Below are 27,632 nucleotides of genomic sequence, written 5' to 3' on the forward strand. Positions count from 1 at the left end.
GTCATCTGCTCCTGTGTGCTCTGGTCAGATATATCCTTCTCCCGAAGCTGCAGATTCAGTGCCATCCTTTGAAATAAATTCTTCTCGGGGCATTTTCTTCATTCTTGTGCTCATTATCATTCCCCATTCCTTTCAACCTCCCCTTGCCATAATCCTAAGAAACTATTAATCCACTTGCTTTCATATATGGGAAAACATCCCCATCCCCCAAAAAACAACAATAATAGCAAAATAAAATAGAGAAAAACATCAACTTTTTGAAAAGCAGAAGTAAGTAGAACAAATTTAAAATTATTCTAAGGGAGAACAAATGATGAGCTGTTAAATTTTAACCTAACTACAGCTCTACTAACCCACTTTCCAATGTACTCCATTTGATAGCAAGGCTTTTCACATTCCTAGACAATGGTCAGAGGGGATTCACCATAGGCTAAATCCATGGGACCCTGCAAATAGTTTCACTGTCACACATAACCATCTGCAAAACAGATGTTTAGAATTGAAGTTCCAATACCACTCCCTCCTCTGGATTTGGATTTTATTCATTATACTCCATGGATCACACAGGCTGGAGTGCTTCTTCCATGTGGATTTAACTGACATCTCTCTTAGATGGCTGCTTGTTATAAGACAAGACTTAAGACCCCAGGTGCTTTTCTTTCTAGTAGTCAGGCACCATCTGGTTTCTTCACCACACTTGGCTATAACACCAATGTCTCCAATGATCACTTCAAAAGGCAGGTATTGAGTAGGGCCATGTCATAAAAACAAATGACTCTTAGATCAGGGCTGGAATTATGTGTGAGTTCAAAATATATTCATTTGTCTATGATTTATATATGTCCCTGGTCGGCATTATGATAGCAGTGATCGCAGTTGACATAGCTCCATTTATTTCTTAAAAAGACTGTCCTTTTCCAGCGCTCTGTTTGCAGTGTTTCCTTTTGCAGAAATTGAATGCCTATCACTCAGTAGTGCTGTTTTGCACCCTCCATTCTGTATCATTGATTTGTCATAATCATTGCATCAATTACCATACTCTTAAAATATTATAATGTTAGTGGTTGAGTCTTACATGAAGACTTAGCATGTAGTCAGTTTTGGTAAATGTGCCAGAGACATTTCAATTTATTCTGTTGCTCAATCTTCAAATTCTCAAGCACCTTACTGTGGTTTTTTTCCTTCACTCTGTGGTATCAGTATCATGGAATCAATGGTGTGCCCCCAAACTATGATTCTGAGTTCTTTGACAGTTGTATAATGGTGTAATTGGACAATTCAATTCTGATATATCATCCTCCATGATGTGATGTGATCTGATCAGGCAGTCTCTTCTAAAGGGGTTAGGTGGAATGTGACGCACGTACTCCAGTCACAGCCCGGATCCAGTGTAAGGAGAAAACCCCTGAGGTGTAGCCTGTAGCACCTTTTTTTTCATATAGTGAGCAGAGAAAGAGAGAACTACTACCACCAGCAAAGGAAAACCTAGAAGTGAGCTCATTCTTTAGATCTGAGTGATGTGCTGAGAACCTCCTAGGCTCAGGAGGAGACTGAAGCCAAGGCACACCGTGATCTCCCAGAGACACCAGACCATTAATGTGGACAGGAAGCAGCTACCTTCCCCCAGAGTAACAGAGAAATCGGAGGCTTACCCCTAGACTTGATGCCTCTGAGCATGCTGTGTGACCTCCTAAACTGTACTAGAAAATACTTTTGTTTGTCAATACTCGTGATATTTCAGTTATGTCAGTAATACATAACGAGGACAGTTACCTGTAACATCTTCCACTGTGGTTATGTTTTTGGCCATTTCTTTTTTAAGTTGAATCAACTTTGTTTTACATATTTTGAAACTATCGTACTGGGTGAAAGTTTTAGAATAATTTTCTCTTCCTGGAAGTGAAGAGGACTTGAAGCACTGGGTGATGAAGATCAAAGATTTCAGCTTAGGTGTGGATTGCAGCTTGATGTAGAGAAGACCCAAATCCTCACAACTAGACCAATAGTACCATCATGATAAATGAAGAAAAGGTTGAAGTTTTCAAGGATTTTGTCTTCCTTGGATCCAAAAGTCAATGCCCATGGAAGCAGCAGCCAAGGAATCAAATGACGCATTGCACTGGATAAGCCTACTGCACAAGTCCTCTTCAAAGGTTGAAAAGCAAGGATGTGACTTTGAGGACTAAGGTGATCTGATTCAAGCCATGGTATTCTCAGTCGCCTCATATGTATGGGAAAGTTGAACCCTGAATAAGGAAGTCTGAAGAAGAATCAATGCACATGAAGTTAGGTGTTGGTGAAGAATATAGTTTAAGTACCATGGACTGCTAGTAGAACCAACACATCTGTCTTAGAAGAACCACAGCTAGAATACTCCTTAGAGGCAAGGATGGTGCAATTTCGTCTCACATGCTTTGGACATGTAAGGAGAGACCAAACTCAAGTGTCATTGAGTCAGTAGTGACCCTATAGGACAGGGGTGAACTACCCTTTTTAAGTTTTTGAGACTGTAACTATTTATGAGAATACAACAGTGGCTACAACCAAGGACCAGTCTTGAGGCTGACATGGGACGATAGCGTTCTCACTGACATGAGGCCACTAGGGTTGGAGCGGACTGGACCACACCTAACAACATCAGTAGAGTCGATCCATTTGTCGTTATGAAATGTTCTTTTTCAAAATTCTCTACTGTTTCAGGCTTTAACTTTACTGTCTCTTATTAATATGACTACAGCAACTTTATTTTCATTAGTGTTTATATAATATGTACATGAGAGGGCTTTAAAAAGTTTGTGAAACAAATTATATTCAAAAATAATGTAGCTTTTCCATTCACTTGAAGCCCCCCATACATATCTTTTCTCATTTATTTACTTTTAACCTTTCTGTGCCTTGGATTTATTGAAGACGCGACTCTCATAATAGAATTTAGTCAAACTCATGTTCCTAACTGGTCTGCCAATTTCGGCTTTTAATTAGAATATTTTGTCTTTTCTAAACCAACCATCTAGCTCTTTTTCATTTTTCTTCTAGCTTACGTTTTAATGTGTTAACTTACCCACATCCAGTTGGTTTTACCTTAAGTAAATCAAATGGAGCAAGGAACACCAAAATTCCAGGGAAAAGAGCTTCTCCATAGATCTCCAGAGGGAAAACACGGCTAACTACGGAGTTCGAGCAGTTAGGAACGCTGCCAATCAGACATGAGTCAAGTTTTTTTTTAAAAACATCTCGTGGTTTTGGTGACAGTTCCCACAGCAAATAGTTTCCCATGCAACAGTGTAGACACACAAATTGTCCTCCGGTCCTTGTGCGCCCACATTGTGTCAGCACTCTCCCCATTTCCGCCCTGCCTTCCCGTGTCTGTCCCTCCAGCTACCTCCCTTCTTCAACTTCTCAGCTTTGCTTTGGGGCAGATGTTGTCCATTTAGTCTCCTTAGAAATTTGTTCGAAGAAACACATTCCTCCCGGTGCTCCTGTTCATGTTACAGCCCAGTCTGTTGTTTGGCTGAAAGTGTTCTCTGGGAGTGGCTTCCTCTCTGGCTTGCAAAGGTGTCATCCTAAGGTGAAAGTCTCGGGGCTCCTCCAGCCTCATCTCAGTCTCGGAAGTCAGGTTTTGTTCTCTGTGAAATTGAACTTTGTTCTTTGTTTTTCTCCCATGCCCTCGGAGACTTTTCATTATATCCCTGGTCAGAGGGCTCAATATTAGTAGCAAGGTTTCAAGGTTTAGAACTGACGCTCATCAGATTGTGCCACGAGCCCTTCACAGTCCTTGAAGCTGCATCCTCGCAGCCCTGGTAGGTTAGATGTAGGTTTCCACTCACAAAATAGGGAAGGAAAAAAAAGGGCTGGGGTTACCATTCGTAGCTAGAAACAGAAGCAAATCCACAGAGTACGTTTCCACTAGCAGGGTTGCCTACAAGATCAGGAAAATGACCACTTCTAGGGACCAAAAGAGGGAGGGAGATGAGGCTTTCTACTCCAGTAAAAATGTAGTCTTAGAAACCCACAGGGTCAATTCTACCCTCATCTAGCTGGTCTCTGTGAGTCAGAATTGACTCAATTCAGTGCATTAGGTTTCCTTGGTTCCTCCAAAAAACCCAACCCCACAGCCACCAGTTACTATATATACTCGTGTATAAGCTGAGTTTTCCAGCACATTTTTAATGCAGTTTTTGTGGTAAAATTAGGTGCCTCGGCTGATATTCAGGTCGGTTTATACTCAAGTATATATACGGTATGCTAATTCTGTCTCCTAGTGACCCAATGCACAGTTTCTGAGACTGTAAATCTTTATAGGAGCAGAGAGCCTCATATCTTTCATGGGAAAGGGGCCCATGTAGCAGCTACTCTATCTAGCTCAAGCAATGTATCAGGAAGAATTCATGAGCCCACTTATTTCATAGTTCTTCATCAAAATATATTCTCTGAATATAAAAGGGAAAGATTGGAAAGAAGCAATCAGAAATGTTGTCACTAGGGCAAATGACTGACATTGAAAGGAAGTAGTATTAGCATGTCTGTGCTAGGCTTTTCTGGCTCCTGGCGACCCTGGAGGACAGAGGAGCAGTGTGTTGTAGATGGGGGGAGGGGGGGTGCAGGCTGGAAAATGTTTGTGCTACAATTCCAGTCTCTTTCACTCCCATTTTTCTATGGACTTTTAAAATCCCACTTGTATATATTATTTACTTTCTTTCCTATAACCTCTCCTTTATATTTTACTTATTTTATCGATTGTTTTCACAGAATTTTAACGTCACTTTTTGTCACTTTGTAGAAATAACAGCTATTAATTTTTTTTAAAGCTTCACGTTGTGATTTGAGCGAGGGTGTGCAGAGCAAACCAGTTTTCCTGTCCACCGCTCGCACCGTTTTGCTTCGTGGTTCTGGTTCGCTATCCCCAGCCTGCACCAACACTCCTCGCACTTGCCCCTGTGCTGCTGCTTTCCATTCCTCTTCCATCCCTACCCCTCCCGCCTCTGGAGAAGCACAGTCCTCCTCCCACGAACAGATTCTCCAGTGATGACTGTAACAGAGACTCTGTGGATGCAAGCACAGTTATCGATCAAGTTCCAGACCCTGATGATACTGTGGTAGGTCCCGTCTGTGAGAGCCGTGTACCAGGCGGGTGGAGAGCTCACTGTCCTTCCTCTGCAGCAACAAGAAACGCTCTCATATCCCTTGCATTATGAAATATGCAACCAGAGTGGCATAATGTCTTTTTTTTAGAGAGAGAAAACGGCTGCCGCCTGCTGAGCTCACACAGCTGCTGCTCGATGTCTCCCAGTGTGAGAGCACCTTCCTGACAGGTTCTCAGGCTCCGCACTGAGGTCAGGACAGGATGAGGACAGGAGCCCACTCGGCACTGACAGCTGCTCCGTTAGTCAGAGCACTGACTTCAGCCCCGTGGCGTCTAAAGAATGTGTAATTAATTTTCCCACTATCCCAAGTTATTTCTAAAAAAGTGATAAACATGTTTTAATGGTGTTTTGTTTTGTTTCTCCAAGACACCACAGTATCACCCCTTTCCCGCCCCTCCCCTCTCCTCCCTCATCAGATGAATTTTTTTGTCCCTGACCTGTTCTTGGATATTTTGCCTAACATGAATTTATCAAATTGTAAATATTTCTTTCTGGCCGCCGACTTATTGTTATTTATCCAGAAATAGATCGTGTGCTTTGCAGAAGTAGACAACTCTCAAGGGAGGCCTGATCAATGTATTGGGCGCTTCAACTGCCCAGGAGAACTCGGGAACTCTCCTGGGTGCGGGGCCTTGCCTGTATTAAGGACCATGGCTCAGAGTGGTGATCGGAGGGGCTCCATTAGGAAGAACAAGATGCTTCGCGCTGTTTTGCTGTGAGGTGAGAGCTCCGCATCTAGCCTGTTTGGGAGACTGTGTCTTGATAGCAAACTGTTCCTACAGGAAGAGCATCACTACTTCTTTGTCAGAACTAGTTAATGCCAATTTTTTTTTCCAAAATAGAATACAGTCACATTTCTCCTCTAAGTTTCAACAGGTTTGTCCCTGTTCTCCATGATGTAGTACACATTTCAGTAGTGATGAGCTTGATTTGGGGAAGGATGAAATAGAAACAAAAGTAGTCTTATTAGAAATTTGGTGTTTTTTCTAATTTCCCATAGAAATGTATCTATGTGAATTAAATTGTACCTGTATGCCTGTCTGCCTTTCTATCTATCTATCTATCTATCTATCTATCTATCTATCTATCTATCTATCTATCTATTGTCCCCAGGTGGTACTAATGGCTGATGTGCTCAGCTGTTAACCACAAACTTGGCAATTCAAGTCCACCCAGAGACACGCTAATTCTGAAAAACCAGCCATTCATTACAAATCCCGTGGAGTACACTCTCCTCTGTCAGACATGGGATCGCCATGAATTAGAATTGACTGCAAGGTGACTTGCTTTATTAGTTTTAATTTATGATCATGGAAATCACTGAAGATATTTTACAATATTTTTAAAGGGCTTGTTTTTGAGTAGTTTGACTTTAATTTGGACTGTGTAAGTAATAAAATTCATTTGAGGGAAAGGGGGTAGGGTTGAGGATATTGCAGAGCAATGGGCAATTATTTTCCAAAGTTGCTAAAATAGGTTCTATGATATCTTTATTACTGTTTTCAAAAGCGTAATATCATGTGTACGTCAAGTCAGTTCTGATTCCTGCTAACCCTGTCAGGCAGGGTAGAACTGCCCCAATGGGTTTCTGAGACTAACTCCTCAGACTGTAAGCCTCAGATCTACTAAACTCGTGGTTAGCAGCCGAGTGTGTAACCATTATAGCCCAGGGTTCACATTCTTTTTAAGGGTAAGAAAAGATTTACTTGCAGATATTCCTTTCTATATTTTTGGTCAGCATTTTATCCTGTGCCCAGATTTAAAGCAGTCATTGACATGGGTTTTGAAAAAATACCATGATTAATTTAGATTGCTCAAGATGTAGCAGGGCCAGCGGGTGCATAATCTGCAAGGCCCGGTATAAAATGAAAATGCTGCCCAATCCATCTAGGAGCAGGAAAGTTAATCTAACCTCCTGTCCCACCTTCCCAGCTCAACCTCAGGGTATTCTAAGGTGACCAGACATCTCGCTTTTGGCGGGACAGTCCCGATTTTTAACAATTTTTCCCACGTCCCGTGGCATTTTAAAAAACTCCCGATTTTTGGAAAGAATGCACGACAAGCTAGGGTATACGGTTTTCGACTGCCATGTGACTATTTCACCAGGATATGAGTTTTATCAATGGTGTCCCGCTTTACCAATGTTAAAATCTGGTCACCTTAGCACCGTATTACCACTTCATATCAAGCAAACAGAAGTACCAAGCTCAAGTGTGGGCCAGAAGTTACTGCCAACTGACCAGCTGAATGCACCATGGCTCTGATTTTGGAACAGGAAGGGCCTCCTCCTGTCTTGCACCAAAGCCCACAAAGTGCATGCCCCACCCTTATCCCGTGGTGGTACCTCAGCCCTCACTGGGGATGGATGGATGACAGCCCTCGCTGTCAGTAGAGTAGTGGGCTTTCCCCTACTGATGCTCCTCAGCTTCCATCTTGAACGCAGATGGGCGCAAGCTACACTGGTTGATTTGAGCAGGGCAGTTGTTGAGGAGCAGGTTGCTGAAAAACCCATCCGAGGAAGTGGGACTGTGAGGGCATTGAGACTCTAAGCCCTGGGTCATGCTTCATTTTCCCATCAGACATCATTTACAAAATACATATAAAGAGAGAAAATTCAAGACTTTCAAAACAATGGCCATTAAACCCCAAGCAAGAGCCCTTCTGTGCGTGAGGCCTGAGTGATGGCCCTGGCTATCCATGAACTGGTCCTGAGATCTACCTGGGGTTGGGACTACATACAACATTCCCTAGGAATATCAGCGTGGATATCCGAGCTGAAGGGGGCTCGGTTCGGAATGAGGAAATGGAGGTAGAAAAAGAACAGTGGGTATGCAGTAGGAAATAGCAGTGTCTGCTAAAGACACCATGCCCAGAGAAAATGCAATTATTGGGAAGGAATCCCAAAGTCACAGGGCAGATGTTTTGAATTATAGGCAATATTGGGTGATCACAAAACCCTGGTGGTATAGTGGTCATACGCCGGGCTACTAAAAGAAAGTTTAGCAGCTCAAAATCATCAGCCACTCTGAGGGAGAAAGACAAGCCTTTCTGTCCCGTAAACAGTTCCAGTCTTGTTCTACCCTGTCCTGTAGGGTCACCAGGAGTTGGATTCAATCTGATGACAGTTGGTTTGGTTTGGGTTTGGTGTAATCAAAATATTTTTCATATTGCAACTCCAGAGCATTAACAGCAGACATTTATTTATTTAATCTTAAATACCACTTGTCCAGAACAGTATCTAAGAAATCCGGTAGTCCCCTGAAGTCAGATAAACCCCTGAAACTCAAAAAATTTTTAAAAAGAGGCAAGCTCAGGAATTGAAGGTGAGTGTGGTAAGGTTTCCTAATGAATTTCTCTTAGGCCCTTGGTGCCCTTCAAGAATGAGCAGACTGATTTGTCATGATGAGAAAAACTTCTTTGGTACCATTTTCCTGACTTTCTTTTTTCTCACTAATGCAGTTTTGTTTTGTTTCTAAAACATGCCTCCTAATAAGTCCCCATGATTGTCCTGTGTCCCTGCAGAAAATCTTTCAAGATTGCCCTTTTATAATTCCAAAAATGGTCTCCATAACCTTCTGAAATGACCTGCTTGCCTTGAATTTAACTGATCCAAAGATCTCCTCGGAAGCCATCGTTTTGATTGTGCTTTGCTTTCTGGGTCCTATTGGTAAATCCATGACTATGCACCCCCAAATCATCTTCATTAGCTTTGGTCTTCCTTAAGAGAACTTTTGAGCTAGCTGATCTTTGCATCATGCTTTTGGCATCCATCGAGATGAAAGCTTGCTGAGGCCAAGATGTTTCCTTACGATTGAAAATGCTGAGCATATGACATCCCAACCTCGGTATTTATTGTGTCAGTCATAAGTCTGTGATCTTCTTCCATCCATTACTGAACTGCAGCTACACTTTCTTTATTCTAGACTCATCTTTAAGATCGTACCGACCGTCTTTAAAACACTTGCTCCGTGTGCTAAAAGGGCATTGGCCCATACCTGACTTCCTCTTTACTTTACAAGGAAGCGGGATAGAGAATCGAACGCACCATCAACCCAAGGCCCGTATCTATGGGGAGACGTCAGACATATGTCCACCTTCCAGACTTCTTTGCTGATTCTGGCACCAACCGGCTTTCCCCAGGCTTCTCTGTGCCGCTGCTGGGTTTGAAAATTCATTGCAGTGGCCACACAGACCGCAAAAGATCATGCTTGTGATCATGGTGTGTTTGGGGGACTATCAGAAATGCTCAAAATCCAATTCTTCTTCCTCTTAGCTGTGCCTGCAGCCCCTCTCTGGTCCTTGACCTCATCCACATGGCCCAGCTTCGGCCATGTTGTTGTTATTAGATGCGGTTGAGTCAGTTTCTACTCCTGCCCTCTGCACAGCAGAACAAAGCACCGCCTGTCCGGTGCCATAGTGGAGCCCTGGTGGGGGCATGGTTTTACGTTGGGCTGCTCGCTGCAAGCTCAGCCCTTCACAACCATTTTCCCACCAACTCTTTGAAGCCCTGTTGTATAGGACAAAGTAGAATTGCTCCTTGGGACTGGCTGAATCTTTACGGGAGCAGACAGTCATCTCTCCCCCCGAGTGGTCGGCAGGTTTGAAGTGTCATTGGCAGTCTTGCCAGGCTTTAACCCACCGCACCACCCAGGGGTCCAGTGAAGTGCCTAGTACAGCTATTGATTCGTCGTGGGGAACTTTCTTTACTGTATAGCTAGCTCTGTGAGCCTTTTAAAATAATTTACCTTTTAGAGGTGAAGGTCATCTTGAAGAGTTAAGAAGCCCTGATGGTGCGTTGGTCATGTGTTGGGATGTGATCCACATGGTCAGCAGTTCAAAACCACCAGCTGCTCTGGCAGAGAAAGACAGGGTTTTCTACTCTTAAATAGTTACAGTCTCGGAAATTCACTGGGGCAATTTTCTCTTGTCCTATAGGGTAGTTATTTGACTCTGTGGCAATGAGACCATCTGCTACCTCAGTCATCCATATAAAATGTCCACCTGGAGGGATCTGGCTGTCTTACTTCAGCAAGGAAAGGCCTGGGAAATGCAAGCCTTGACCACACCCTGCTACCCTAACCCAGCCAATGCTATGCAGAGGACACACCAAGATTAATTGAACAACAAGCTGTCTGTGGTACATCCACTTAATTCAACTCCCCGATACTGTTTAGCTTGCTCTCCAAAAGCAACTATCACCATTTTGAATATGGGGCGTATGCTTCAGTTCAAGTTTTTATATTTTATTAGATGTATACATAGCATAAAGGACTATAACACTATTTACTGTCTATGATTCTTGCTTTAAGCATGTATTTTTAAATGTTTCCTCTATAATTTTTTAACATACTGACTCCACATTTTGTTTTTGCTTTTGTTTCTTTGCAAATAAATACATTTAGCTCCAGGTCATTCACCAGAGCTGTTATATAGTGTTCTACTCTAGAGCATTCTATTTTCTTGCAGAAAAGATCCAATTAATTGAAAATTCTACCTCCTTATTAGCCAGCATCAGGCACACAGAATTCTACAAAATTGACACTGAAGCTAGAAGTAATTTAGAAATTGAACTAAGGGTAAGGTGACCAGACGTCTCGCTTTTGGCGCGACAGTCCCAATTTTTAACAATTTTTCCCTGCGTCCCACGGTGTTTTAAAAAAAGTCCTGATTTTTTGAAAGAATGCACGACACGCTAGGGTAGACAGTTTTCGGCTGCCATGTGGTTATTTTGCCAGGATATGAGTTTTATCAATGGTGTCCCGCTGGTGCCCTGCTTTACCAATGTTAAAATCTGGTCACCTTAACTAAGGGCGTCATTTATAAGGGAAAACCCATGCCTCCGTGGATTCCTAAACCCTTCCATGAAAGGATGGAATGAGTCTGTGAAATACATTTTAGCCAGTCCATAATTCTTAAATAATTTTTATTTATACATGTGGGTTATATGTTGATGATTGTGGTCAGTTCCCCCTTTCTCCTCCCACCTTCCCCTTACCCTCCTGATATCACTACTCTCATTATTGGTCCTGATGACTTTATCGGTTCTGGATTCCCTGTGTTTCCAGCTCTTATCTGCACCAGTGTACATGCTCTGGTCTAGCCAGATTTGTAAGGTAGAATTAGGATCATAATGGAGATGGGGGAGCATTAAAGAACTAGAACAGTGGTTCTCAACCTTCCTAATGCTGTGACCTTTATACAGTTCCTCATGTTGTGGTGGCCCCCCAACCATAAAATTATTTTTGTTGCTACTTCATAAGTGTAATTTTGCTACTGTTATGAATCAGGCGACCCCTGTGAAAGGGTCGTTCAATCCTCAAAGGGGTCATGACCCACAGGTTGAGAATCACCGAACTAGAGAAAAGTTGTATATTCATTGATGCTATACTGCACCCTGACTGGCTCACCTCTTCCTTGTGACCTTTCTGTATAGGGATGTCCAATTGTCTGCAGATTGGCTTTGGGTCTCCATTCTACACAGACTCTCACCTCCATTCACATTGGGTATGATTTTGTTCTGGGTTTTTGATGCCTGATACCTGATCCTATTGACACCTCATAATCAGACAGGCTGGTGTGCTTCTTCCATGTGGGCTTTGTTGCTTCTCAGCTAGATGGCCGCTTGTTTATCTTCAAGCCTTTAAGATCCTAGATACACTATCTTTTGATAGCTGGACACCATCAGCTTCCTTTACCAAATTTGCTTATACACCCATTTTGTCTTCAGCGATCATGGCTAAAGGTCAGCCTCACAATGCCAGGTTATTCGAACAAAATGTTCTTGCGCTGAGGAAGTACTTGAGTAGAGGCCCAATGTCCACCTGCTACCTTAATACTTAACACATAAATATATGTACATAGATCTATTTCCCTATCATCATATATAAATATATTTACATATGTATATGCTTATATTTAGACCTCTATAAATGTTCTTTGCCTCCTAGTTCTTCTTTTATTTTCTTTTTACTTTCCTTTTATCCCATTATCATGTTAGGCCTTCATTCGGGTTGCCCTTGATCAGCCCCTACCAGGCCTCCTATACCCTCCTCACCATAGATTTTGGATCACTTGTTGTCCCCTTGTCCCTGGGTTTGATAACACCCACTCCTTTCCCCCTCCTTCCCCTCTCCCGGGTCATTCCCCCTCCCCCAGGAACTGTTGGTCTAGTTGTTTTCTCCTCCAGATTGTTTATCCTGCCTATCTTGTTTTAGATAGAGAGAGCATGGGTTTTTATTATCACTACAGTTGACCATCCATGGATTATACACTTGCCATTTTAGCTCATAATATGTTTATCCTGAGGTTTAAGTGAATTTTAAATGTTTCACAGAAAATGCAGATATCACAATGATCAAAATGCATGTGTTCTGCTTTAAGTTTAAAAAATTACTAAAACAGAAATAAAGTTCTTCATATAAACTCTAAGTTGACCTTTATTCCATACTGAATTTATGCAGAGCACCATTTTAATGAAAAAAATAATCTTTCCTGTCTGTTAGTTGCCGCCAAATTGTCCCTTCAAATTTTAACTTATCCTCAGTGATTCTCACATTGTTTGAAACTTTGTAGCAGTTGGTTAGACTATCATTTAGTAATGGTGACTCTTAAATTTTGGACACATCTTTAAGGCTATTTGCTTCATTTATTAAAATTAAAGTAGACACTAGACCATTAAATAGTGGTAAGGGTTTGCTTCTGTGAATGGAATGGTATGGAATGGAAATTTAAAAGTATCAAGACCAATGTAATATCCCATTATGAAAACCATTTGGAAACAGTCTGTTACAGGTAGCAATTAGTCGTCTTCATTCTTCACCTCTTGTAGCTATTGTCACATAGCACACTCTACAGCCGTGTGACAGGCAAGCAGCTGCCTTCACCACCATTGCCAGTAGTAGAGATTTTCGAAGCCTTAGAACTTTCTTTCATCTGTCAGGACAGGCAAGGCAGCTGTCTTTATGTATTGGTGTAGGTTTGGCATGGTTTGCTCCAGCAGCTGCTAGCTTGATGACTTCACAGCTGGGGAAATAACGCTTGGTATTAACAACAACATCTAACTGAAGTACGAAGAAGACAGTTGGGGGCAAAGGGGTGGGGGGACTGATCTTTTAATCTTAGATCTTGGCCACTTGAAATGAAATAGGGCTATTGATTCCTCCTAAAAATATAGACAATTAATGGAAGGATGTTGATGTTTTGAGTTTCCTGTTAGCCCCCCACCCTTTTTCCCCCCTTTAAAAGGAAACAAAATAGAATCCCCCGCCTGAGTGATTTAGGCTAGGGATGTACAACGGTGGGCTTTTGTTATTGTTGTTTTGTTTGCCTCCAAAAGTAGGCCTTATAATCAAAGTTCCTTGTATCAATGCATAATAGGTGAGGTTTCTTCTCTCTCTTATTTTAGTCATAGGTGCAATAATCTGTTAAATAATTTAAGGTATTCCTTTATTTAGTAACACTTAAAAAGCAGCCTGGAAGCTGTTTTAATTAACTTCAAATTATAAAACTGTACAAATAGAGATCTAGTGCTGCTTAGTGATCAGCTTTGACCAAGTTAATTATAGCACTAGTATTCTTGAGAACTCTTGGATACATTCACCTTGACTTGGCAACAAACAACCCTGACTTCAGGCACCTAATACTAATCCTCTCAGCTTTCTTTACAGAAGTTCCAGGATTAGAAAAAAAGAAAAGTGAAGTAGAATTTCAGAACCAGGTGGATATAGGCATTACCTGGAGGTGGTCACTTGGCCAGAATGTGAAAAGTCATCTTCCCAGAGATGCCTTCCCTTCGCTTTGAGCAGAGGTGCTCTCGAGACTTAAGCCATCACAATGAAGCTCTTGAAATGGTACCTTCATTTTTACCCCTAATCTCTATGCATCTTCCTTGAGGTCAGCCAGGATGAGCAGTAAAGAGTTGGTGCAGTTTCTGTGTTGCCTTCCGTGAATCCACTTTCCTTTGGACTGGAAACACTATCCCTGAGCATCCTGGAGCAAATAAAATAGAACAAAGGAACAGGTCTCCTCACGTTCACCCAGCAGCCGTCGTCAGTTCATTGTGCTCAGGAGCCTCGTCCTTTCAGGAAGAAAACTCGTAGACCGCTAGGGCATCTAAAGGGAGTGTCTGCTAAATGGAGATTAGCTTACCTCATCAACAAATGCCCTTGCCATCTAACTACATTAAACTATGGCAAAATAACAGTATGTTCTACCGTTTTCCAAGTCAACTGGTCATGGCTTTTTTTTTTTTAGCCTGAGCATTAACCTGGAAAACATTTTTCATCTTAATCCCTTTCCCTTATTTTATAGTACTCAGGACACACATTCTTATGATGGATAATATGGTGAAAGATATTCATGTCTACCTTCTCTTTAGATCTGCATAAACTGTTGAAATAACATTTTAAGCACCTTATTTTTAGCAGTAAGTGTAATTTTCAGCATTTCAGAACAAATTACTCAAATTCATTTCTAGTTCATTAGTTCATTTTTTTACTTAGTTCACAATTTGACTTAGAAAAGAAAGCAATTGAGCCTAAATTCTTGAAGAGCTGTAAACGTTCTTTGTAAACATTCTGCTAGTGTATAGTTGACACGGTGGCTGCAACAGTAGGCTCAAGCATGGGCACCATTGTGAGGGTTGCCCTGGACCAGGCAGTGCTTCCTTCTGTTGTGCGTGAGGTCGTGATGAGTGGGAACAGACTTGATGCCACCTGACCACAACAGGTGACTTCTCAGAGACTCTCCAGAATACAATTTTTAAAGCACATGTCTTACAATTCAATAATTCAGTATATCAAGAAGAGGTGTACAATTGTCACCATATTCTAGAACACTTTCTTCTTCTTCTTTGTTGTCATTTTATGTATGTATTTTTTTCCTAATTGTGGTAAAAAACATACACAACAGGACATTCTCCAGTTCCATAACTTGTACTTGTATAATTCAAGGTTAATTCATTGATTATACTCTTTGTGTTGTACAACCATTATTGATATCCTTTTCCAACTTATTTTTTAAATAGTTTTATTGGGGGCTTGTACAATTCTTATCACAATCCATACATAGATCCATTGTGTCAAGCACATTTGTACATTTGTTGCCATCGTCATTTTCAATACATTTTCTTTCTACTTGAGCCCTTGGTATCAGTTTCTCATTGTCCCCCTCTTTCTACCACCCTCCTTCCCTCATGAACCCTTGATAATTTATAAATTATTATTTTGTCATGTCTTACACTGACCGATGTCTCCCTTCACCCACTTTTCTGTCCATCCCCCTGGGAGGGGTTCTATGTATGTAGTCCATTGTGATCGGTTTCCCCTTTCTCCCCTCACCCTCCCCTTCCCCTTCCCCTCCTGGTATAGCTACTCACTATTGGTCCTGAGGGGGTTTATCTGTTCCAGATTCCCTGTGTTTCCAGATTTTATTTGTACCCGTGTACATGCTCTGGTCTAGCCAGATTTGTAAGGTAAAATTGGGGTCGGGATAGTGGGGTGTAGGGTGAGGGGGTGGGGAGCATTCAAGAACTAGAGGAAAGTTGTATGTTTCATTGGTGCTATACTACATCTTGACTGACTCATCTCCTCCCTGTGACCCTGCTGTAGAGGGATATCCAATTGCTTACAGCAGGGTTTTGGGTCTCCACTCCACACTCCCCCTCATTCACAATGATATGATTTTTTCTTCTGGGTCTTTGATGCCTGATACCTGATCCCATCAACACCTCATGGTCACACAGCCTGGTGTGCTTCTTCCATGTGGACTTTGTTGCTTCTCATCTAGAAGGCCACTTGTTTATCTTCCAACTTATTCTACCACCGTTGACATAAACTAAATGCCCCCTGCACAACAACTCTTTCCCCCTTCACCTGTGGCAACCATTGGTTAACTTTGGTTTCTTTTCTTTTTTTTTCTTTCTTTCATGATTTTCTTGATGGCGAATATAATTTTTATACTACTGTTCAGTTCTTTTGAACTTCTGGTGTCTACCTTGTCATAATTGCTATAGTGCTAAAGAGCCTGTCTGGTTTCAAGATTCTACAAATACACGAGATCGTATACAAAGATTAAGGGAAGATACAGAGTCATTATATTGTTGTGCTGTTTGGAGTGTCTTTCTTCAACTGGCGATTGGGAAAAACATAGAGCGAGATACAGCAGTGGCTCCAGATGTTCTAGGACCGCATTTGGAATTGGAGAAAGATGAAAAGATTTTCATATAGCTTTCCAAATTGTGGTAGCTATCTAATTTCATGTCACCTTGATAAGTAAGTCTAAGGGTGGCATCTAGCCTGTCGGTCAGGTCACAGCCTGATGATGCCTCCTTGTGGGCGTGGCCTTCTCATGAAGATTCTGGAAACTTCCTCTGTTTCTCCCTGGAGGTGGGCCACACTCTCTCTATGCTTCACCTTCCTGCTGCTGAGGAACCACACTCAGAGCTGGAGGAGCCAGCACTGAGTTGCTTCCACCAGCATTAGATCCACAAGACTTTCGATCTTCCTGCATTCGGCATCATTGCATGTGCTGTGTGAGTTTGAAAAGGAATTTATGGACTAGTACCAGGCATATGGGCTAATAATGGACTTATGGACTTCATTCAGACTGGGCTGGGATGTTTTCTCAATATGCAATTACTCTTTGATTTAAAGCTCTTTCCCTGTATACATATGAGTGGCTCTGGATTTGTTTCTCTAGTCAACCTGGCCTAACCCACAAATGATTAAATTTATAATGTTACTGCCAGAGATTACATTTCTTAGCTTTTCTTTGAGTCAGATCTTCTCAGAGCATTGGAAATTAAGTTCTACTCATTGGATTTAAAATTTTTTTTTTATTTTTGAGCATAGGTTTACATCACTGATTTGTCAAATAGTGGGAGAAAGGATTATATATATTCATAAATGATAATGGCCTCTTTAGTATTTCAATATCTAAGTCCTAAAAATAACTAAAGAATATTGCTGTATGCTTCATTGCTTTTTCATGTGTGAGAAAGCTCTTTCAACAATTCTTTCTACCCCAAGGGTACTATAGATTGCTAGTACTGTCAATACTTTTCTTCATTTCTTTTGTCCAGTACAATGCACCTCCTTGTCCCTTATTTTGAGAGTGGTGGTAGAATTTCACCCACCATTTAAAATGTAGGTGATGCATTGTTTGGAAAAGTTGGCTTTGAAAAAAAGTAGTTTAAATCTAAATGAATTATCACCTAGGTTGTGTGTGTTCCTAGACCAGCAACATGATACTGTGGGAAAGCTAGCAGCCACCTTTGGAGATGGTGACCAAAGAAAGATGCCGCTGCGTATTGCTTTCCTCTCCTGTGGCCTGAAAGCAGGGCTTCGGAACCACTTGTCTACTGGTACTTTCTTTCGAAATTTCGTGTATATACCCCAACCTAGCAAGACTGATGTCAAAAGCAAAATATGTCAGGGAAACTTTAAAAAATGCAAAGGAGCTTCATAAGGTCATAGGAAAACCTGTTACCATATATATATATACTCACGTAGAAGCCGAGTTTTTCAGCACATTTTTAATGCAGTTTTTGTGGTAAAATTAGATGCCTCAGCTGATATTCAGGTGGGCTTATACTCAACTGTATACAGTATCTTTTAATTCTGTTTTCCCATAAACTTTTTGAAGCTCTTTCATATTCATTACCTAGCATCATACTCTTAAATTGTGTGGGGAAGTAAAGGAATTCCTTTTACAAACACATCCATGGAAAATGCCCCTGCCCTGGCCTAGCTCCTGCTCCTTGCCCTGCACCCACCCCCACCCCCACACACAATCCCTAAGCCCCAGAACAATGAAGTTCATGTATAAAGAGGAGCATCCGTTTGAGAAGCACTACTCTGAGGGCAAGAAGATCCAACAAATACCCGGGTCCAGTCTCAGTGATAGGAGAGAAGTCGCCCAAAGCTGAGATAAGTGATGTGGACAAAAAGAAATGCCTGGTACCTTCTGATCTCACAGTTGGTGAGTTCTGCTTCTTGATCTGGAAGCGAATTCATCGAAAAGCTGAAGAGGATTGTTTTTCTTAGTCAGTGATGCCATTCCACCCATGAGTGCCAAAGTGGGTCCACTGAACCAGGAGCACCGTGGAGATGACTTCATGCTGTACATCACCTACAGTGATGGACGTGTCCACAGTCTCTGGGGGCAGGAGAGGGGGCGTCCCATTCTGCAAAGAGAAAGGTGGTCCCTCTTTCTTGACCCATCCCTCCTTCAGGCTCAAATACCAACTCCCTTCTTCAGGATCGTCCTGCACTTAAATGTTTGAGGCTTTCGCTCCAGCCCCTCCCAGCAGGCACAGTGATGGTAGAGTGGCCACAGTGATGGTAGAGATGGTAGTACTTCGTTCAGTTTCCTCTTCATCTCTCTCTGCAAACTCTCCCACTCCATATCTGCCTTCTTCTTAGTTGTTTTGGTTTCTGTGCCCTTTCTAGCCACCCAAGGGACTCAGAACCCCAGCAATGCCTTTCACTGTCTTGTATTTTCGGGTGGATGGAAGGGACTGAAATTGGGGGAGGTAGGCACATCAATGAAGAGGAAATCACCAAGGTGAACTGATTTTAAAAACAAATGCACAAAGAAATTTAAGCCAAAGAACCAAAAGATGTGTACAATAATGCCTCATTTATAGAATTAAGTTTCCTGTGATGCCACAAAGCTTCTGTATTAAAATATATTTGCTTACTAGAAATTGTTGTTCTATATGTAGTCCATTAATCTCACGCCAAATGTGAAGAATCAGAATGTATGGGGATATAACCTAGAAATTAACTTTTCAACACATCCCCAATCACTTCACATGCTTATTAAAAATGGAGAAATAATATTTCTAGGTCCTCATAAAAGAGCTTCATCATCAACTTTGTTAACATGTAAGTTTCATTGGTTTGTTAGTTAAGAATGAAGTAGAGTGGTTTAACTGATAGGAAATTGAGGCAGGTACCTGTGTTACAGAAAGAATGACAACCCTGTGGGAAAAGACCAGAAGACTGAAAGGATGCTCTTCTTGGAATATTTAATAACAGAATTTTTCCTTTCTTTTTTAGCTTTTTGGTGAGAGTTTTTACATATCACATCATTATTTTTGTCTTCAACGGCTGTAACAAGTTATCAACCCTTCTTGTAGCTTGTCTTGGGCCCACCTTTTTTCTGCCCAAGGCCCTCTAATAACTGCTAATAATGACTGAGACCTGCCTAAAATTCTCTTTGGTCTTTTTCTTTGTAACATTGCTCATACAGTTTATTTTATAATTGTACTATACTCCCACAACCAACCCAGGACACCAGAGAATCCTCGAAGTAAACACTCTTAGATTTCTTTGTTTGGTTTTACCTTCTTAAATGTGAATCTGTAAAATATATGCAAAAAATGTTTCCCATTTGTTGATATGATTACATTAGGGTTTTCTGATAAGAAAACACATTTAAATAATTGAACCTATAGTCCAACTCCTTAAAAGTCGGTTAAATCATAAATTGATAGACTAAAATGCATTTTTGACCGATTTGCAACCAAATTGTTCAGTTATCTATAAATTTGCTTATGTCCAAACTATATTTGGATATAATTTCTCTACATAAATGTACATTTGTTAGTGTTTTTAAGGGCAATGAAACCATTTTTCTTTATCTAGTTATATTACATTATCTAGTTACATTACGTTACATTATTAAAACACTAACCAGGAAGCATTTCTTAATTTTTGCATTAAATTGTACTTCTCTTAACTCAATGTAATAAAAAGAATAAAGACTTTGCAATCAGGGAGGCAAACATTTGAATCCTAGCTGTAGTATTTACGTATTGCTTGACTTTGGGAGAGTTCTTCACTTGAAAATGGGGACTATAATTGTAATGCTGTTATTTGTATGTGTTATTTGCTCTGCTGTTATTTGTATGTGATGAATGAGTCACGTGAAGTGCAGAGCACATGTGTGGCAAATAGTAGCCGTTAAACAAACATCATTTATTAACAAAAAAAGTACAAGCAGTCCAGAGTGTGGCGAAAGTATACCTATTTCTACAGTGTAACAACTACCAGCATATTGGTAATATAATACTAACATTTGATTTGCTAAATGTTCACTCACTAATTAAATAAGGAAGCTGTGCATGCTTTCAAAGTTGCATTATACTTGTTGACAAGTCTCCACTTACCTACTCTTTCAACTTTCAGTTTTATTTGTGTTTACTAGTGAACAGAGAAATAGATGAATTGGCTTCTAGAGAAATATCTCTGAAAAATACCTACTCTGTTGTTTATTGCAGGCACTGTGACCTCCAGATCACACACCAGGAGACTTTGTGTCACTTATTCGATGATGAGAGTTGAATGCCACACAATTAACCAGTGTCACTCCATAGAGCCATCTCTGTCTTGTTCATTTGTTTCATAGTTTTTTGACAATGTACTTTATGTAAAGTCTTATTCATCCTTTAAAGTAAACTAGAAGTGATTTTCGTACTAATCCAGTTTGATAATAAAAAAGGCTTGTCAACTGGGCAAAGGTAAACATAAAACGGGAACTGTTCGTATCATCCTTTATTTAAAGAAAAACACATTTATTTTGCATTTGCCATTAATATCAACCACCACACACAAAATTAAACCAACTATAATTATTTGTTGCCTATAACGTATCAGTAGTACATTTCACTTAGTTTACTAGTGCATAAAAATGATCAGTCAGCTATAAGTATTTCTGCATTGATGAGGTACCTATTGGTTTCAGAGGTTTTAAGCCTCCGTGTTTGTATGACTTTATCAGTTTTATCTCTAGTTCGTTTATTAAAAGTTCATCTCTATACTTACCTGGCAGGGGAGATACCATGATCACAGAAGTGGTTTTCCCAGGGCAGGGCTTATCCATTGCACTCCGGATGTGCTGACCCCTGTGATTTCCCCAAATGTGGGAAACTCGGCTGCATAATTTGTGGTAGTGGGGGACTGCGTTCGCACTCTCCCCTGAGAAAGAAAAACAAAAGTTCATCTCTAAATCTGTATCTGCCACCCTTTACAATCTTCTTCCCTTCCTGTTCCAATTTTACTGAGCAATCAAAACTATACTTTTGTCTTGCTGACCACTATTTAAGGTGCTAAATCAGATGTTTCTGTTCGCTAGCTCTTGAATTATTATTCTACTCCCCCACCCCCAATTGCTATCGGTCACGTGTTACAGCGTTCACAGGAAAGCTGTGTGGCTTTTCTGGGTGCCAGTTTTTGAAAAGCTAGTAAATGATATCTTTGAGAAGGAATGAATTATTGTATTTCTTAATGATAATCAATTTAATTTTTCCATCCAGCCTGAGGCAATACTGCAGTACTGTTTTTCTGATTACAAAGCCGGAACCATGTTACTAAGACCCATGGTGACCCCATATACAATCATACAAAATGCTGCCTGGTCCTCACAAATTGCTATGCTTACACCCCTTGTTATGACCTCTCTGTCAGGCCATCTCATTAAGGAACTCCTCCTTCTCATAACCATCGACTTTAGCAAGTATGATGTCCTTCTCTAAGGGCTAGAGAACCTGTCCAAGTGTGGGAGACCGTCTCTCCATCCTCACTTGTCAGGAGTATTCTGACGCACTTCTTCCAAGAAAGATGCCATCGTTCCCCTGCAATCCGCGTATACTCACCGCTCGGAGCCACCCTTGTCGTCGTCCAGAGGGTTGGCTCTTCAGAGTCGTCCTGCACTGTACGGCTCTCACATGCATTTGAGCCACTGGACACACCAAGGCGTGGTTTAAGTGAGCCCTTCCTCAAAGTGACAGCGTTGCTTTGTAACATTTTGAACCAAAAGAGCTCTTCAAAATGTTAAAGAAGTCAAACTGTCTATTGATATATATATATTTTGACAGCTACTTCCCTCAGCATTGCTTGTGGTTCCTCGGCCACTTTGGTATTTTCTTTGTCTATCGTGATGTTGCTTATTGAGAACATAAAATAGAGCTATATCCCACTACCATGAGATAATACTGGTTTTTTCTGTTTTGTAATGCTTAAAAATGTATTATTTTGGAATTTAATTTAAAAGTTAAGTTGCTATTATATTTTCCAATCCGCCATTTTCACTTACTAACTCTATAATGAATGTTTTCTTTTTATCATTCTCCTAAAATCCTATTTTTCTTATAGGAATATAGCATACCCTATTTACTCGATCCCCTAGAGTTGGATATTTAAGCTGTTCCTAAATCAGTTCGGTTACAAAGAACGCTACAGTAAGCACCTCTCGGCTCACATGAAGTCAGAAAGTGGAACTGACTGTCTTCATGATCTGGACTCAGCGTAATCGCGGATGGCAGACGTGGTTGTCTGTCATGTAAACAAACAAACAAATGAAGCAAAGGGAAGAGGAAGGGGGTGAAAAATCATTTCCTTACCAAGCAACCACACAGTTTATTGTCTGGGAGGGAGGGCAGAGAAGAAAGAGAAAGAGAAAAAGAGAAAAGAGCCAGTTTTGTGTACTGTCGAGCACAAAGATGTTCCTCTTGGCAGCCATACAGTACAAGTCGGGATCGGGGGTTTTGCAGCCGGAGAATGTGAGGCGTCTTTGTTGCAGACAAAGTGTTGCCTGTGGTGGGAATTGCTGCAGTGATGGGAAAGTATCGCAATGTATTGTTGGATTACTGTGATTTTCAATAGAGACAGTACATTAAAGTAGCTTTGTGGGTAGTGGATTGTTGCAGTCAAGCCTGCCTAATGACACACTTCTCTTGACAAACTCTATTTAAAAGGTAGAGCTGGCATAGTTTTGTGGTCATAGAGCCTGTCCCATCCTTGGGCATCAGAATTACTTTTGCCAGCACTGGTTTTCAACAACCAATTTCTTTAATGTGAATCAACAAAAGAGGTAGTGACTGTGAAGTTAGAACCGTAGTCACTTTTCAGATGGGTCTGTTTCCTTTATCTGATCATCGCTAAACTAGCCATTTTCTGAGTAGTGGGAGAAAATATGTTTATAATTGAGCAGTTGTTTCTTCTTGTTCATTGAAGAAGTTTTGTTATGAAACCAAAAGCACACAGTGTCCATGTTGTACATTTTAGCAATCTGCTGTGTAAATTTAGAGTTTGGGGTTTTTAAGTAGGCATGCTCTAAGGGGCTCTGTGGCACTGTGTTTAAAGTGCGTGCTGCGAACAGAAGGTCAGTCATTTGAACCGGGAGAGAGATGTGGTTGTCTGCTCTGCAGGATTCACTGCCTTAGAAACCCCCGTTCTCTATCCTGTGTAGGGCTAGTACAGATTGGAGTGGCCTCGATGGCAGTGGGCTTTGTGCAGACATATACTACATTGTGAAGCGTTTAGACTTAATGTTCACACCTATCATTAGGAAAACAAAGAATAGTAGTGTGTAAAGTGCATGCCAGTATTGTCTGGATTCCATGTAATATACTGTACTTGCAGTAGAACAATTAACCCTTCTGTCCTGGGTATTAGCCTACCTGCTAACTGTGTTTTAAAGTCAAAATAAAAACTTCAATGATTGATAATTAAATGCTTGTTAGATATCCACCCCCCATCCCATTTATGTTAAATATGATATTAAATGAAATTGTATGGCCTGGCCTTTTAATTTCTCAGGAAAATTTGAACAGGAAGAGAAAGAAGGTTGTAAAAGGTAGCAAATATAGACTTAAAGATGACCTTTTAATAATTAAATAAGAATTCAAATTGATTTAGCCATAGAAACATGGAGGCTTAAAACCTCTGAGAACCATATATATCGTTTGTTACCCCTCTCTTTTGACAGAGGAAATTTAGGCCCAGAGAAGTGCACCAACAGCATTCTCTAGCTAGTGATGGGAGGGCAAAGAACAGATCGTAAAGCTCCTGATTCCCACATCTAAGCTCTTTCTTTGACATCTTCAGTCTCATCAAATCAGAGTGGCATTCATTCATTGGGCTCTTACACTGTGACTGATTCATTAAAGATGGCCCTTACCTTGGAGAAACTTATATTTTTGTTAGAAAGTAAGTCATGTCTCATTAAAACCTGATGATATTTAAGGATTTGAATAAGGGCTGAAGGCAACAATAGAAGTGGTAAGTCAGCACTGCTGCTTGAATGGCTAATGAACCGGGCATACAATTTTTATGGAAACTTAGAAGAGGGATAAATCTCTTCAGCCTGGAGTAATCAGAGGAAGAACACCTTCACAGGCTGGGTGTTGACGTGGGTTTGGACTTTTTTGTTTGCCTCACGTACTTCTGTAAAATTTGATATACATTTCAGCTCTTCTCCCAAGGGTCCCTGGCATTTCTTCCCTAATAGAATTTTTTGCATTTACATATACCTCTATTATATTACTCGCCACATTTTATATACCCCTTTAGACTCTGAACTCCTTAATATTGCAGACTTGCTTAATCTAACGAACTGTCTGGCACATACCATAAGGACAAAACACCAGACTTCAGGACATCAAGTCACGTGCATCATAACAACCCTATAAAAATGGCCCCTGTGCATTGCCAAGGTTGTAACTTTGGATGGGAGTAGAAAGTATCATCTTTCTTCTGACTCGGGGTTTTAGAAACTGTAGATCTTTACAGGAGCAGACATCCTCATCTTTCTTCTGTAGAGCAGCAAGTGGGTTTTAACTTCTGACCTTGCAGGTCGCAGCCTGTTGCCTAATCCACGGAGTCACCAGGGTTCCTTGCCTGGCACATGGTTAATATGTATTGCAAATAAATGAAACATTTGCATATAATCACACACAGGAATTCTTATGATAGTATCACATTTGTAAATAAGCAAACAAAGAAGTTATTACTGATTTAAAAATTAAGAAAAGCCTGCCTGCTAGAACCCATGATATGCACATCTTTGAAAACTTTACTTCATTAGAATCCAGCCCTCTTTGCCCAGAGACCCTGATAGCCAGACCTATACCATTTATGACAGGAAGCAGATGGTTCTGTTTCTGAGCGAATTGTTCGTTAAACCAGGAGGAATATAGGCAATCTATTAAGAGTAAGCGCTTTTCTAATGTGATCCCAAATGAATTCTGACCAAAGTAGGCAGTATAATCAGTAAACTATTTACTGACTGCTGTAAACTTGAAATTTGATGTCCCAGCCAAATAGTAATCTGTGGCCTTTTGGTCACCCCAGTGGCTCTGCCCACGGGTACATTAGTCTTTAGTCTCTACTGAGGAGTACTTTAGTCTCTACTCACCCCTCACCACCCGCAGGCTTCTACCTTTGTCCCTCTACAGCAGTGCTTCTCAACCCTCCGAATGCCGCCACCCTTTAGTACAGTTCCTCGTGTTGGGGTGACCCCCCAACTATAACATTATTCTCTTTTTGAATGTTTTTTATTTTGTTTTTTAAATACTTTTATTGGGGGCTCTTACATCTCTTATCACAATCCATACATTGCATAATATTATTTTTGTTGCTACTTCGTAACTGTAATTTTGCTACTGCTATGAATCAGGTGGCCCCTGTGAAAGGGTCATTTGACCACCAAAGGGGTCACAACCTAAAGGTGGAGAACCACTGCTCTACATCTAAAAAAACATAAGGATCGTGTGGCTCTCAGAACTTCACATGGCACCTAAAGTAAACCGTAAACCCTTAGCTTGGTTTGTAAGATCCTGTATGGTCTGCCTGACTCTGACCTCGTCTTCCTGTGGCCTAGCACTCCCTGACCAGGGGCAAGAGAAGCTACTTACTGATGCCCTTGTGAAATAGAACTTGATAGGGAAGTGACTGCTCATCAAAATCTGAATTTCTTCCTAAGGACTACTAGCTCCAGAGTACAGTGAAGGCAAAGGAATCTTTTTTTTTAATCCTTTCATTGAGGGCTTGTACAACTCTTATCACAATCCATACATAAATCCATTGTGTCCAGCACATTTGTACATTTGTTGCCATCGTCATTCTCAAAACATTTGCTTTCTACTTGAGCTCTTGGTATCAGCTCCTCATTTTTTCCCTTCCCTCCCCACCCCCCTCCCTCACAAACCCTTGATAATTTATAAATTATTGTTTTGTCATGTCTTACACTGTCGACATCTCCCTTCACCCACTTTTCTGTTGTCCGTCCCCCAGGGAGGAGGTTATATGTAGATCCTTGTAATCGGTTCCCCCTTTCTACTCCACCTTCCCCTTCTCCTCCTGGTTTCTCCACTCTCGTTATTGGTTTTGAGGGGTTTATCTGTCCTGGATTCCCTGTGTTTCCAGTTCCTATCTGTACCAGTGTACATACTCTGGTCTACCAGATTTGTAAGGTAGAATTGGGATCATGATAGTGGGGGGGGGCATTAAAGAACTCGAGGAAAGTTGTATGTTTCATCATTGCTATACTGCATCCTGACTTGCTCATCTCGGCGCCATGACCCTTCTGTAAGGGGATGTCCAGTTGCCTCCAGATGGACTTTGAGTCCCACTTTGCACTCCCCTCCATTCACAATGATATGATTTTTTGTTCTTTGATGCCTGATACCTGATCCTATCAACACCTCATGACTACACAAGCTGGTGTGCTTCTTCCATGTGGGTTTTGTTGCTTCTGAGCTAGATGGTCGCTTGTTTATCTTCAAGCCTTTAAGACCCCAGATGCTCTATCTTTTAATAGCCAGGCACCATCAGCTTTCTTCACCACGGTTGCTTATGCACCTGCTTGGTCTTCAGCGATCGTGTTGGGAAGGTGAACATCATGGAATGCCAGTTTAATAGAACAAAGTATTCTTGCATTGAGAGAATACTTGAATAGAGGCCCAATGTCCATCTGCTACCTTCATACTAAACCTATAAATATATGAACAGATCTATTTCCTCCTCATCATATATAAATATATTTACATATGTACATGTCTGTATTTAGACCTCTATAAATGCCCTCTGCCTCCTAGTTCTTTCCTCTATTTCCTTTACTTTCTTCTTGTCCCACAATCATGCTCAGCCTTCATTTGGGTTTCAGTAATTCCTCTCGCTTACGTTGCACTTGATTAAGCCCTACCAGGCCTCCTATACCCTCCTTGCCATCAATTTTGGATCACTAGTTGTTCCCTTGTCCCTGGGTTTGTTAACACACACTTCCTTTCCCCCTGCCTCCCCCTCTCCCATGTCCCCCCTGGAACCGTTGGTCCCATTGTTTTCTCCTCCAGATTGTTTATTGTGCCTATCTTATCTAGATAGATCTACAGAGATAATAATATACACAAAAAGCAAAACAAAGCAACAAGAGAAAACAAAACAACAACAACAAAAGACCAAAAAAGAGCCTGTAAAATAGTTCAAGGTCTGTTTGTTGACCTTTAGGAGTGTTTTCCAGTTGAGTCTGATGGGGTGTCACGCCCTGGCCCCAAAGTCTTATTTTTTGGTATCCCCTCGGGACTTTCTTGCTCTGCTTTCCTTGCTGTTCTGTTGCATGCCCTTATTGATTTGCCTCGGTGTGGTGGGGTCAGATTGGGCACAATCCCCATACTGTGTCTCCAGTGTTGTCCCCTGTAGGGCTATG

At 41.1% G+C, this 27,632-nt stretch overlaps 1 protein-coding gene, 1 non-coding gene and 1 pseudogene across 2 annotated transcripts in view; all 3 read left to right on the forward strand.

Annotated features, from left to right (window-relative positions):
* The window catches only part of TPD52 (tumor protein D52), a 177,476-nt gene that overhangs the window by 125,969 nt on the left and 23,875 nt on the right, over window positions 1-27,632 (forward strand). The gene's annotated exons all lie outside the window — the stretch shown is intronic.
* On the forward strand, window positions 17,953-18,426 carry LOC105979248 (annotated as a pseudogene).
* On the forward strand, window positions 20,964-21,127 carry LOC115868977. Its single transcript, XR_004045911.1, has one exon. It is a non-coding gene; the product is annotated as a U1 spliceosomal RNA (small nuclear RNA).

The sequence above is a fragment of the Echinops telfairi genome, unplaced genomic scaffold, assembly GCF_000313985.2.
Source record: "Echinops telfairi isolate 266 unplaced genomic scaffold, ASM31398v2 ScPeMD7_1;HRSCAF=3_0, whole genome shotgun sequence".
In the NCBI taxonomy this organism is placed as follows: domain Eukaryota; kingdom Metazoa; phylum Chordata; class Mammalia; order Afrosoricida; family Tenrecidae; genus Echinops; species Echinops telfairi.